General features: G+C 38.1%; 1 protein-coding gene across 1 annotated transcript in view; it reads left to right on the top strand.

The window, feature by feature from the left end:
- Window positions 1-1,237: 1,237 nt before the first annotated feature.
- The window catches only part of Mid1 (midline 1), a 358,166-nt gene continuing 344,733 nt past the window's right edge, over window positions 1,238-14,670 (top strand). Inside the window, exon 1 of the mRNA XM_047536731.1 lies at window positions 1,238-1,357. The gene's annotated coding sequence lies outside the window, so the exon portion shown is untranslated. The remainder of the gene's footprint in view (window positions 1,358-14,670) is intronic.

Below are 14,670 nucleotides of genomic sequence, written 5' to 3'. Positions count from 1 at the left end.
TATGGGTACTGGCTTAGGTGGTATGTAAACATTCACTCTATCCCCTTTCCTGGGCAGAGACCTAAAACAGCACTGAGTTATTTTTAATAATGTTGTCACTACTCAAGAAGCAGTCAAAAGATGTACAAAATAAGAATAAATGATTTTTTAAAGACAGGTCTTATTTAGCAGGCAATTTTCATGTCCAATACATAGGAAAGTCTCACATCTCTACTTCATATTAAATCTTCAGTAGAATGTGTTCGAATTTAAAAGCATTATAACTTTACTAGGTGGTAGATAAATGTGGGTAGAAAGAACAAATTATTAGATATCTATATAGGATACCTATTTACATTTTAAAACTGTATCTCAAACCTATGGTTAGACCTTCCATCTACAGAGTTCATTTAAGAATGTACTTTCTTATCTTCTTAAATCCAAAAAGTTGTTTTAAAATGTTTACATGTAATTATGCAAATTCACAAATCTTAAATTTTGAAACTATCAAAGCATGTCAATATGTAATATTGACTTAGGAGGGTTATTACTGTAATAGATGTCATTATCTGCCATTTCAGCTATCAAATGTATAGTAGAAGTCACTATATTGTAGAGTAAACATAAAATTAACATAATGTGCTATCTGCTAAAGGTCTGTGAAAGTAGAATAGCTATTAGTTACTATGCTCAAATAAGGCATTTGAGCCCTATTTGATAGAAGTTTATTTACATTCTCTATCACATGTTTTATTTACTTCTTTGAAGATAATCTCCAGACCAGTTACCATGATATTAAAAAAATGAAAGACAAATTATATAACATCCTATACTTTGGTTTGTCTCCCTACCATGCCTTCAGATAATATGTTTGGTCACAGCCCATGATATAAAAGACTAGCTGTTGATTCACAGTTACACTAGAAGGGCCAATTTTGCAGACCGCCAGGATAAAGATGATTTTAATTAAATTGCACAAATCCCTTTGTACTGCAACCAAACCCTATACCAGCAGACTGACACTGAGCCGTTCTGGCAAGTGTAGAGTTAACCAGGTTACCGGTGTTCCTAGTTAACTTCTTTCACCAGGAATGCAATTGATGTTTACCTATATAAGGAAACCTGTTAGGCTGACCTGAGTTTGGCGGATTTTTGCGCTGACTGAAAGGCATGTAAGCACACACCCTGGAGAGGGGGAGCGATTCCCAGCTGGACAGAGCAAGCTTCCTGAACGCCCCAGCCATTCAGCTGATCCGAGGCAAAGAGCAGAGCCGGCACTTGCCCCAGAGCAGCCTGCTTGGAGGACCTACAGGTTTTCCTCTTCCAGATCACAGTTGAGGAACAAAAACACCTCGTCCTGGGAAAAATGGGGAAGCCGGTGAGTCTTACCGCTCTCTCTCTTTGCTTGCTTCTGCTAAGGGGCACGCCTCACTGCTCTCACCCAGGAAGCAAAGTGAGAGGCGTTGCTCAGCCTCTCACCCCACAGCTCCTTCCTGAACAAATACAATGCTTCGTGGATACTTCCAGCCAACTTTCTCTGTCGGTTTTAAAAATCAAAAATTTACTGAGGCAATAAGTTTAGCACCTTAGACACTCCAGAGAGTGTTTTTACTAGGCAAGAGTTTCTATACTGTCGGAATGAACAAACTTTCTCATCTTTGTTGCACTCTAAAACACTGGAAATGAGTTTGGGGGTGCTTTGTGAGGAACGCTGAATCCCCAAGGAAGTAATAGTAAATTGAAGCGGGGGGTTCTTAAAGTCACAGACTGTGTGATAGTCTGCAGAAGCCTAACTTGTCACTAAAAAGGCAGTCTGAAGGTATCATTTTTCATTCATGCAGCAGCAAAATCTTTGCATCTTTTACATGTAATAAAGGACACCTTCTGAGACACTAAGGAAAGAAAGAAGCAGAGTTGGCCTCTTTGTTCTAGACAATGTATAGAAGTTCACTCTTGCATTTTGACAACTAGCGTATGTCTATTTATATATAAGGCGAGAATAATGAATAAGGCTTTATGTCAAGGGCATTGTGGTCAATTGAGTTAAATTTTGGCTATATTCTATATATAAACAAGTCTCAATCTGAATGTAATTAAACATAGAAATGTGAAAGTGTTTAACAGGCTTGTGGCAAAATGTTGGTTACATTTGGGAGCAGTCAATTATAACAGGCAACTGGAAAAGAACAAAATACTATTTCCCCCAAGTTAGGAGGCATAGGTAAAACTTTTGAAAAGAGTCAGTTTTACTAACTGATTTGAAATAAAATATAAATTTGTGTCATCATTTTTCTCAGGGCATGGTGATTTTCTGAATTGAGTCAGTTGTGATGATTTTGTTGAATGATTTCTCTAATAATCTTTTAAAGAAATATTGTCATTTTCCATCATGAACAGAGACTTAATCCAAAGATTTGGGGGAGGAGGATCATACTACTGACTGCAACAAGTGGCACAAGGACTCAATTTCATATTTCTGATATTGAAAAAGTAATTATTAAATTAGTTTAAAGGAAAGTAATCAGTGCAAACAAGCAGATTTGAGAGAATGCCCAATTTTTTTTAATGGCAAATCATAGTCTATTCCTTAGTGAGACCATCATCTTAAACAGAGATTGGCAACTGCCTATTCATTAAGGACAAAAGCTCTGGCCAATTTTATTTACGGTCCTTGACTCTAAAAACCACCCTTGGTAACAGTTTAAATGAAACTTGCTTGCTTCTAGGAGAATCCAACAGAAAAGCAGAATGTATAACACAGGAGATGTTTTTGTAAATAAAAATTTTAATAGCACAAGCAGCACAGGGGACAATACAAATGTTTTAAAGCTTGTTATCTCCCTGCCGCTGCTTGGAAAAACAGGAGTCTTGATATTGTGCTACTATCAATGAGAGTGAGTAACCCAGGAGACACAAAACACTATTTTAAAATATATGCTTAATAACAGATGGTTTAATACCAGGTTGTCTCACCCTGCCGATGAGGTGGCCCCAAGCCAAATCACCCAGCACGTCTGCTGTTTTTCCTGCGAGTGGATATGTACATAGTTATTATACACTAATTACATTAACAGTCAAGGGAATATATAACCAGAAAGATATATCTCCTGGGGTGGAGAGGGTGGGGGTATGCATGGGGGTTTTGGGTCTCATGTTTAGAATTCTCCTTGCCAGTGGCATATGAATTACTGCAGATGACTGGGAGTCCTGACTGTAGAATCTACTCATCCCAGGTTCCTCCATAGCTCATTTGGGAGTAATAATATTGATTATGGTATTTAACACTTTGCATTAACAGAGTTGCAGGAGGATATCTTCTTGAAGATTAAAGTTATTTTAGTGTCCAAACTCTCTTTCACTGGAAGAGATGCTGAATTGTTGTATTAACTCTTTTTAAGTTACTGGTACTATGTTCTTATATGGAGGCTGTAACTTTTTGATAGCCTCCTTAGGCCTGTGCGGTGTTAGTAGGTGTCCTGGTTAAAAGAGATTTCAAAATACTGGGAAAATGGTAAGGGAAATAAGTCTTCTCAATGCTTTAATATGCTCATAAGTGTTGTGACTCCTCAAGAGGGGCATTGTTTGTACCATACAAAGGAGAATTTGCTGCAAACTTAGTGATGGCTCATTTTTTTGGTTGATTATCGAGGAACTTTCTTTAAGACAAAGTTTCCCAATGGATGGGCCACAGAGCCCTGTAGATAATGAGTAGGTTGCAGACATGCCCAGTTGTTTATCCCTCTTGGCACCTGGGTCATCAGGCTGTGTCTGGATAGAGGGGATTCCCAGAAGATTATCTCTGGACCACATAGCTGCCTCTGTTTTCCTCACTCTATTGAACAGATTGGATCAATTTCTACCTCTGTCATATTGTATAAGAGACAGGAAATGGCCTTTGACAATCCAGGCCTAGAATATTGATTGAGCAAGTTAAAATGCCACAACTCCGTTAACCTGAGCTTTGGGGCTCAATGAAAAGAAAAATATACTAATTCATATCATCTTTCATGAGATTATGGGAGTGCTAAAGGCCCTCTGTATGTCATCCAGTGTGTCCTTTTATTCCATGAAGATTTTAAGGTGTTCTGGACTGTGTGTGTGTGTGTGTGTGTGTGTGTGTGTGTGTGTGTGTGTTTCCTGTTCTTAAAGATCTCCTGAAAAGTTAATGGCAGAGTGTTTCTTTGTGAGATTCTTTCTAACGTTTGGTTATTGCTTCTACTTTCCTTTCTCAAACTATTTGCTCGGTTGGGATTCTCCTGCCACCAGTATGGCTTTGTCTAAGAACAAGGGACATAAAAGAACCTGGCTTCAAAGGTTATTTATTAAATGCAAATTCTTTTCCTTGGACACTGCACCAAATTTGTACTAAGCATTCCTATCCCTGATGAACTTTCTCTGGCTTTCTCTGCCTACCATTTGACATCAATTACCTTTCAAAAAACATTTTACGTTATTAATTCCTGTTACATTTATTCTGAAAATATTTATTGAGTGCCTTTTGAAGTTCTATGCTAAGTACTCTGGAAGAAAAGTGGGTATATAAGAGACAGATGAATTTAAACAGAGTTTTCATGCAACAGATAACATCCCTGCAAAGAGAAATCTCATTACCTAAATGGTATGCAACATATGAAGTATAATTTTTTGAAAACTTATTGGATCACACACTTTTTGTTGGTCATTCTTTAAGTCAGAGGTTATCAACTGGTGGGCACTGGTGGCCAGTGAACAGTAACTGAGGTGTCAAGATATTTATACTTTCATTGACCAGATGATTTCCATGTAAGAGGATGCCAAGTAGAAGACAAAGAACTTGATGTGCTAATGGAAGAAAGACACCACCTGAATTTCCCTGCCAGGCATCCATAGATGACAGAGAGATGATGCACTTTAGATTTTGTTACTGCAATCTTCAAGACCACACTTTCAGGCTGGGAGGGTAACAGTGGTAGAGCACTTGCTTAGCATGTGCAAAGTCCTGGGTTATCAGGGATTCCTGGAGCAACACACAGAGAAGGGATAATCTACAGTACTAGGTAACTCAAAAGTTTTATACTGATTAATGCCCACTGAAAATTATTAAAGTACAAGTTCAGTAACAATTTTTAAGAGGAAGATAAGAGCAGTTGCCATTACTTCTAAAAGGGTATATTTAAAGTTTAAAATTTGGGACCAAGAAGTAATAACTGGTTTGTACTGGTAGATTTTGCCAAGTACCTAGAGCATTTGTAAAATAAATTTAAAATATATTTATATGTGAAGCAACATTAGCCAGCGAGGTGAGAGGCAAAACTTCTAGTTAAATGTAAAACTGTATTTCCATTTTTAAATTAATTGCTTATAACCATATAAGAGAATCTTCTGTGAATGAACCTTGATATTGAGTACTTCATATGTTAGTGCTAAGGAATCAGTTAATATTTTTTATTTAAAGAGAAAATAAAGTGAATTGCAGTGCTTTGGAGAATTTAACATTCTCATATATGCATGGTACTTAATCACTGCATCTACATAAAGAATGGCTTGAACTATGTGTAAGAGGGAATACTCACACTCTCTTGTGAGTTGCTCTTCACTTGTCTAAACTTGAGACAGAAATGAAATTAAGCAGAACCTCCTCAATTTGACAGTTTGAGTTTTAACACGTGACAGAAATGGAATTTTGGACAAAGAGTTTGAGGCAGGAAATGCAGCATTATTTATGGGTACTGTTCTGCAACAAAGCCTTGGTTATTTAAACCAAAATTATTTTCCCCCTTGAGTATCTAATTGTGCAGTTATTTATATCTGTACTGACACACTCATCATGCATTGCCTTAGGAAACAAAACAGTATATAAACTACCAGAGAACAGATAACAAGTTTACTCAAACTGATAGCCTTGGCTTAAGGTTAGGAAACAATAAAAAAAAATGGTAGTGTTTCCCAAGTTTATTTCAAAGCAGTGGATGGTGGGTTGAGTCAATTCATCTTCAGCTTCTCAGGAATTCAAGTTCCTCATCTATCAATGGAAATATAAATGCACACTTCATTGGACAGTTATGAATATTAAAAATGGTCATGTCTGTGAACAAAACTGGCACAATGCTGAGCATGAGCACAATCAATAAATACTGGTCGGATCTGAAATGGTGGAACAGGTGGGAATAGCTTAAGTATCTTCAAGTAAACAATTCATGGGTTGAAGAAACAGAAGCAGACACACACTCATACCTCCCTCAATGATTTAAAATTTGTTTCAGTGAGGCAGGGTATATATTCTAATGACTTGCACTGGTCCTCTTTTCTTGTTTGTCTTATTTGTCCCCTATAGATTATTGTGTTTGAAACCCTTGTTCTAAAGACATCTTCCTTCTGTAGCATTCTATATTATCTCCACATAGGTTTCTCTGTTTTAAGGTATTTTCTCAAAGGCAACATGCTTTATAAAAAAAGCCAAAAATGCTTACTTCATATATACTAATTTAGCACTTGAAATCTTTCCAAATAACAATGGCAAGAGTGAATGGACTAGTAAATTCATGGAAAAAATCTTTAATGAGCAGAATAATTCCATGACTTCAGATCACAACAATGGTTTTTCTGGAGTCTTGAGGGTAAACCACTCTGAGGGTATTATGCCCCCAAAGTTACCCTCAACACCCCTCTCCAGCCTCCATTCCCAGCAGAATGAAATATTTAATCTCATGCAGCTCCCAAGATGCGGAGAGAATGTCTGTGGGCTGACGTGCACTGGCAAGAGTTCACTCCCTGCCAAGGCAAGTGAGGACCATATGGCGTTTGTGTGATGAGGAAGCTGGATGGCTTGATCAAAATGTAGATCAAGTAGCTCTCTATATCTCACTTATTTTCATTGACTCTCAGATACCTTATATTATAAGATACAACACTAAGAAGAAAAAAATTTGAATTAATCAATAACATTTAATTGGTACTTAAATATTTAATACTACATTATTGAAAGCACTCTTTTAGGCTTATTTAGGCTGATTACTTAAAATCACATATTCCTTCTGTGCATACATAAAGTGAAAAATATAGGTAAGATAAACTTCTTAAGTTTCAACTTTTTAACTGCAAGTCATTATATCTGTGCTTTTCTGCACCATGCCATATACTTTGTGCCATAATGCAATATTTCATTAAAAAGAGCTTCTCCAGTATCTCTGAGTCTCCACCAGGAGGGAACAATCAAAACTCTTCTCCAGATGCTCTTATCATGAATGCAATTATCCATGTACCTCCAAAGAATGTCCACCAAGCTACTAGACTTCTCTGTGAGTTAATTCTTTAATCCTCCTAATACGTGTCCACAAATGCATTAAGAACCAGCATGCTTGGTGGGTTCCATATGTCTCCCAGGTGTCTATATTTCTTTCTGCTGGTACCACCTGAGCCCCAAGATGCTGACTCCCCTTCTCTCTCTCTCTCTCCCCGCTCCCTCCCTGCCTCTCCCTTTCTCTATCTCTCCCCCATCCCCCAGAGGGGAGAGGGAAAATCCTCCTTCACCCTTTGTTGAGAGACTGCCAAGTATGTGACTTTTCTTCTACTAATGAGTAAAGTTTGTTTCAAATAATGCCTATAGCCCAGTGTACCCTATAATCTCAGCAGTACGGGAGGAGACTGAGATAGAAGGATTGCAAGCTCCAAGCCAGCCTCAGCAATTTGGCAAGTCTCTGAGCAACTTAGTCTCAAATAAAAATTAAAAAAGGGCTGGGGATGTGGCTCAGTGATTAAACACCCCTGGATTCAATCCTTGGTACCAAAAAATTGTCTATCATTTAATTTAAGTGACACTAATATAAGCTACTATGATCAACAGTTGTTTGTGGACAAGGAATGACAATTATATCACGACTACAGCCTAGACAGCAACAAATGGAAAACTGGGAAAGAATTTCCCCTGAGAACTCATCAAATTGGGTATACCTTCTCCATCTCACAGGGATGCCTGAAATCTCAGCATTAGAGATTGATTTTATTGTCTTCTAAGGTATCCAGTATCCTAGCAGAAATCACATGGCTTTAGGGAGGGCAAGATCTGTAGTTGCCATATTTACTGCTTTGGTATGAACTTCTTCCCAATTAAGACTTAGTACGAAAGTTAGGTCCTTGCAAGGATAAGACAAGGAACGGGATAGGTTTAGGGTAAAGCAAAGTAGAGAGGGCAGGAAGAAGAGAAAAATAAGAAGGAGAAGCTCAAAACTCATTCAAGAAAATTTATCAAATGTTGGCTCTACCCAAGACATTTAATACCAGAGCTTAAAATGGAACCCACATTTAAATAGCTAACAGTCTAATATAGGAAAAAAACACTGATAAAATATCACACAGAGGGACAGGTGCACCTGAAATAAAAATATAAAAGTGAGTCACATGTTGCCATGAGAGTATAGTAGGAGGATTTTGCTAATCAGCAAAGAAGTCAGAGAAAACTTCCAAAAGAAAGGGATGCTTGAACAGGGAAGGAGAAGGAAAGAACATGAGTCAATGTTATCAGAGGAATAAGAAATGGTCATACTCTATTAGGGAGTTTTCAACAAGGCATGACATTTGTCTTTCCAAAAGTGTACACTGACAGCAATCTGGAAAATAGATCAGCTCTGAGGGGCATCAGAGTGAATATGGATGGACCAGAAAGGAGATAGGAAAGTAGTCCAGGGAAGATGATATCTATACATATTAATATCACGGTGGTCAAGGTAAAGAGAACTGGATGACTTTCAGTTATATTTCAGAGTTGAAGTCGACAGGCTTGCATAATGGGTGGGACATGGGACATGGGAGATGGTGAGGGACAAGGAGGTGTCAAGGCAAACTCCCAGGAATTCGGAACAACTAGAGGGATATTGGTATCACTAATGATGTCTAAAACAGTGAAATTTCACCTGGTCTGGGGAAGGGAGAAGAATCATTGTGGCCTGTTGGAATGGAAAAAGCATGAACTTTGAGGCTGAAATTCATGAGGTAGATTCAAATCCTAGCTCTTCCATTCACTAACTGCATGCATGATGCTAAGTTTCTCTGAGCCTCAGCCTCCCATCTTTAAAATTAAGTACATAAATATCCACCTCAATTACTGTTGCATCAAACGAAAGAGATGTAACTAAGTGAAAATCACTTCCTTATAAGTCCTACACAGGAGTTCCTATTATCACTCCACAAATTCACCAGCAACAGAGCCTGCAGGGAGAATAACTATTTTCAATAACTTCTTGGGGGTTGAGTGGGGGTGGGACCATGTGTAAGGGTCTTGACAGCCAAGATTTCAACACTCTGTAAGTTTTCCTAAAGTGAAGTTCTCTCCTTGTTGATAGTATACAGGGCAGCTATTAACTTCAGCTGTCTGGTAAATTCCTTCTATTGCATTCCAACCCCTTTACCCCCTCCCCTCAACCTGGATTAAGGGATCCCATATAGGAGCAAGCTACACTGCTTCTCTCAGCTGAGATCCCTTATCACTTGTAAGAGGACTATAGGATTTAAGAAAGTGTAACCGAAGAGTTTGCACTAACAGATGAGCACACTTGATTAACTTCACACTCTGTGTAGGGTTTGGGTGAAGGCTTTACCATTCTGTTTTTCTAGCATCCATTTAGCAAGAGCATTTTATATGACATGTGTAATTCCACTGCCCTTGAGTGACCTCAGTGAATTCCTTTCTGGCTTCTAAATATTCTCTCATTAAAGGGAATCACTAGGCAGTGAAAGCTGCAGCCATGGAGTCGGGAAAACCTTGGAATGGCAGGTGAGAGGGGGTTAAACCCTGTGGAATCCAGGTATTAGCTTCCCTCTCTGCAGGTGTTCTGGCTTTGTACATGGGAGTCACTACAGTATTCTTTCCTGTTGCCTTGTTCCATTTCTTTCCCTTTGTTCTTGGCATACATTATTTAAGTTCCTTTATCTTATAGCTGAATAGTATGCCCATAATTTGGGTGTATGTATGTATAAATGTGGATGAAAAACACATTTATCTTTCACCAAATTAAGATGATTACATTTGCCATCAAGATCCTACTTGGGATCCCCAGCACCACAGAAAAAAATTTTTTTCAAAAAAGGGATCTTATTCAGTTATTTCTTCATGTATTACAAATATTTATTTTGCTATGGAAACACATGCAGGACAGAATGGGAGGCTTTCCATTTTGTCATTTCACTTGTTTAACGTTTGGGTAGAAGATTGTGAAGCATTTGTATGAACTTGCAGGTGTCTAGTTTGTTCTTGGGTCGGGATTGAGATATTTCAAGATTTTTCTGTATAAACCCCAACTTGGATTTGGGTGAGTGTGAGGAGTAGGGAAGGAAATGAACTAGAAGTTGGTATCTGAAATAGAAGCTTTAGGTATGATTTTTAGAGCTCCCTCTTTCCATCACTTTCCCTTGCCTTTATATTTTCTTCTCTGTGTGGCCCATTTTGGTACAAACGCATTTCAAGATATAGGGCCGTGTAAAAAGTCAATTTTAAATTCGGATTGTATCTCCCTGAAGGACTGACATTTTTACTTCATAAAGACCATCTTGGTTGTGGCTTTGCTGAGTTCAAAGCAAGAGCGTTCCATAGAAACTTCCAATTAGCATGTGCAATGGCAGTTACTCCAAGCCTGGAAGTTTTAAGAATCACAATACAGCAGAAGCAGCCAGAGCTAGACAGTGTCAAACCAGAGAATGAGTTCACTTTGTCTGTGAATGGAGTTACCTGCTAATAAATCATTTGCTAATAGTTTGAAGATAATGAAGGAACCTGGCAAAATGATTCCAAGTAAAGGTCACAGCAAAGACAAAACACATCAAACAGTACAATCAATGAAAAATGGTGAGAACTTCTGTTCCCAGATCCCAACTCAAGCTCTTGCAGAGATAAAGATGTGAGTTTTGCACACCATCAAGCCTTCTGGTCTGTTTACCCTCTCAGAAAGACTGAAACTGGGGAGGAAGAAGGTCTCTGCCAATAGACTATGGGTCATAAATTAGCTAATAAAATCTGTCCTATGTTATCTCTAAAATAGCCTATTTTATATATAATTGTCTATCTGATTTGTTTCTCTGCTTAGTCCATCCTGTATTTTGGTAGCATAAGTCAATATATGAGTTTTAAATTTACAAAAGTTTACTTAATGACCAAACTTCTTATAGTGTGTGTGTGTGTGTGTGTGTGTGTGTGTGTGTGTTATATGTAATTTATTGTTTTTAGTCAGGAATTTCAAAGCTAACTTTAGGTTTTAGTATATAACATCAGTGATTCCAATGAAATATGCCTATTATTATATTCCAAAATGTTTATTTTTATTTAAAAATGATTTTATTGGTGCTTCCAAGAACTTTTCAGGACTTGAATATTTCTAGTAGACTATTTCTACATATTGGTATTTGTCCATTCAGTTCTTGTTTTATCTGGTATAGTCATCATCAATAATAAAGCAACACTATATGGATCTATGTACATATAAAACATGTCCATCCAAAAGTCTCTGTTTTAAGGAGGGTAGGTTTTAGCCATTGTTTATGAACTTTTTTTCAAAGTCAGATACAAGACATAAAAAGATAGCATAATGTTTTACAACAAATATAATGATTTAGAAGATAAATGGAAGACCAAAAACATTGGGGAAAAAGAAGAAAGAAAAGAGAAAAGGACAGAAAAGACACACAGGAGATATTATAGGAAGGGAGATCCTAAAACAACAAAAATCTACTTTCCCTTCTCTGACCAAGTCTGCCCCCCATATAGAAACCAAATCCCAGCTAATGGGTGCAGGATGAAAGTATCAAGAAAAGAAGAGGCAAGCCCCAATTGGCTAGAAAATACTGGAGACAGAGAAAGAAAGAACAAAAGAATGAGAAAGTATTTTTAGGCAAAATGCTTACAAAGTTAAAGAAATAAGCCAAAAGAGGTAATAAAGAAGAAAGTAAGAAATGATAAGGTAACATTAATGTATCAAGAAATAAGAGCCAGGCATGGTCGTGCACACCTATAATCCCAGTGGCTCCGGAGACTGAAGCAGGAGGATCGCAAGTTCAAATCCAGCCTCAGCAAAAGCAAGGTATTAAGCAACTCAGTGAGACCCTGTCTCTAAGTAAAATGCAAAATAGGACTGGGGATGTGGCTCGTGGTTGAGTGCCCCTGAGTTCAATCCACGGTATCAAAAAAGCAAAAATAATATGAAATAAGAAATGTGACAAAAGGGGACACTGAGCTTGAGTTGGTGGGTGGCTGAGAAAGCACTACTCTCTAGGTATCTGGATGAAGGGAAGAATGGGGAACACAAAAACAAAGGTGGCCAACTAGAAGAAATCAAGAATAAGGTGAAGAGTCTGTTGTTAGCCCACATTTGAAAATGGCCAGCTAAGAGATGAGTCCCTAAGAATGACTTAGTAATAATGCCCTGGTGGGGTTCATCCCAGTGAAACTGACCCCTAAAGATGATAGGGCTTGTCTAATCTTTATAATTAGTTCTATCCTGCCACATGAGGGTAAATATAATTTGTTTTTTAAATGGTCCTACTCGAAGCAGGATATGGTGGTGCATGGTTATAATCCTAGTGACTTGGGAGGCTGAGGCAGGAGGATCATGAGTTCAAAATCAGCCTTAGCAACTTGGTGAGGCCCTAAGCAACTTAGCAAGATTCCATCTCACAATTAAAAATAAAAAGGACTGGGGATGTGGCTCAGTGGGTAAGCACCTCAGGTTCAATTCCCTATGCCAAAAATAAATAAATAAATTAAATGTCTGTACTCAAAAAGGCTTATATGGCAGGAATCCAAGTCTTGTAAACTGTGAAGTACTCCAGAGGAGGCTGATTCCTCCTGAGTTAATGAATGATTATCCTAAGTCAGTGAATGATAACTTGGTGACCTAAGAGTTAATCCTACAAATGTGTTCCCTAGTCCCAGGAGTCATTTACTGAACCAGCAGTACCTGGCTTAATATTTATAAAATGTTTTGAATTTCTACAGGGGAAAGAGAAGGAAAGACTGTGGTATGTGAATCCATTTCTGCTGTTAAGCTTTACCAGAGTACCCAGTGCTTGACTTGGTAACTGTCAGGCTTACAGCCTACACATGAAATTCCAAATCCAGTCTCTTGTGGGTTTGGTCTTGCTCATTCATTTTTACTGTGATTTCCCTTGCAGTGACTTATGTTTTGCAATTCAGCAAACTGAGTAATTATTTTTATGGCAAGTTTGCATCTTACAGTCAATCACACATTTCAAGGCCCATTGCAGAAAACTACTTTGACACAGTGTGTTAACAGCGAATTATTAACTCTTGCTTGCAGCAAGGAATGGTGCTCAGAGTGGTCAGGGAAAGCTTACCGGCAGTTGACTCACAGATATACGGCTGTATTTAAAACTCCAGTGGGCAATTGTGAAGATGGCAAACTTTACTTTGATACAGTGCCATAGCACCTCCATTAGTGGCCTGGTTAGAATGCAAACATCTGCTTGCTTTTATTGCCCATGTGTTAGTTAAGATGGTCTGTTTCTTTATGACGTAAATCACCGGAATCTACTGACTATTTTTAAAGACTCTTTTAGTGTTTCCCTGAAACAATCACTCTTTACGATTGTTTAATAGATAATTGGCCCTTTAGGTACACAAAAATTATAAAGATCATATTTTCTACTCTCCTGACCTTTTCCAAGGATGACATTATTACTAAAGTACCCTGCCTGCCTATGGAACTTGTTGTCTTTGGGGGCCGTGTGAATCATAGATTCACATTAGCACATTAGGTCAAAAGAAACTGCATTGCTGACAACTAGATGTGAGATAACTGGCTGGCTGTTTTTTGCTCACTGACCATAGTTTTGTGGATTTGCCTAGTTCAGTTTGCCTTGCAAATGTTTGCCATTTCCTTCCCTGTATATTTATCTTGCTCTGGCAAGCTGTTGGGCAATTTATTTGCCCTCCAGGGTGTGCACGTGTCCAGTACAGATAAGCTTCAGGGCAGCAAGGACCATCGCTTTAATGCCAACTGCCTGGCTGTATTCCAGTGCCTCTTGATGGGCAATTTTGTCTTACTTTTATGGTAAGTAGGGGCTTGAAACCAATGGGACTGGAAGTCATGAAACAAAGGCTCTATCTCTGGGAAAAATGAAAACAACCAATTATGATCCCAGATTTGAGAAAAGATAGGCATAAGGTACAAAGAATACTAAATGACTCTCCTTAGCCCACTGATTAGAAAAACTCAGGGAGACATGGCTATACATACAGGGTTGTGTAACTTGTAGAATGTTACAAAATAGTCCATCTGGAAGAGTACTTTCATGTTATTCTATAAAATAGGGCTTTCACTCAGGTTTTAGGATTACATGGAGCCAGGAAGCTTCTAGGCAATTCTCAAGGGAAGATTATTGGAAAATTATGAGAATTGTTAGAGGTATTGAAATTTGCCAGAAAATTAAGGCAAGGACTAATTGGGCAACTCCAAGAGACCAGAAATAACAAATGTGGAAATATTAGATTGTGATGATTTCTTTCCACCTAACATTGATTCATTTCTTGTGCACATACTTGCCCCCCTCTCAGTTTTGAATATTGAATTTATGAAAATTCAAGGAAGAAAAAGAGTATGTCCCAAATCAAAACAATTGAGGCATAACGGGGTAGGTAAAAGAACGTAAGAACATTCACCACCTCATGACTGGGGAAGGGAAGAATGCAATAGAGAAATTTGAAGTCAT

Source organism: Sciurus carolinensis, chromosome X (assembly GCF_902686445.1).
Source record: "Sciurus carolinensis chromosome X, mSciCar1.2, whole genome shotgun sequence".
In the NCBI taxonomy this organism is placed as follows: domain Eukaryota; kingdom Metazoa; phylum Chordata; class Mammalia; order Rodentia; family Sciuridae; genus Sciurus; species Sciurus carolinensis.
This window is presented reverse-complemented; position numbering and strand designations above follow the sequence as displayed.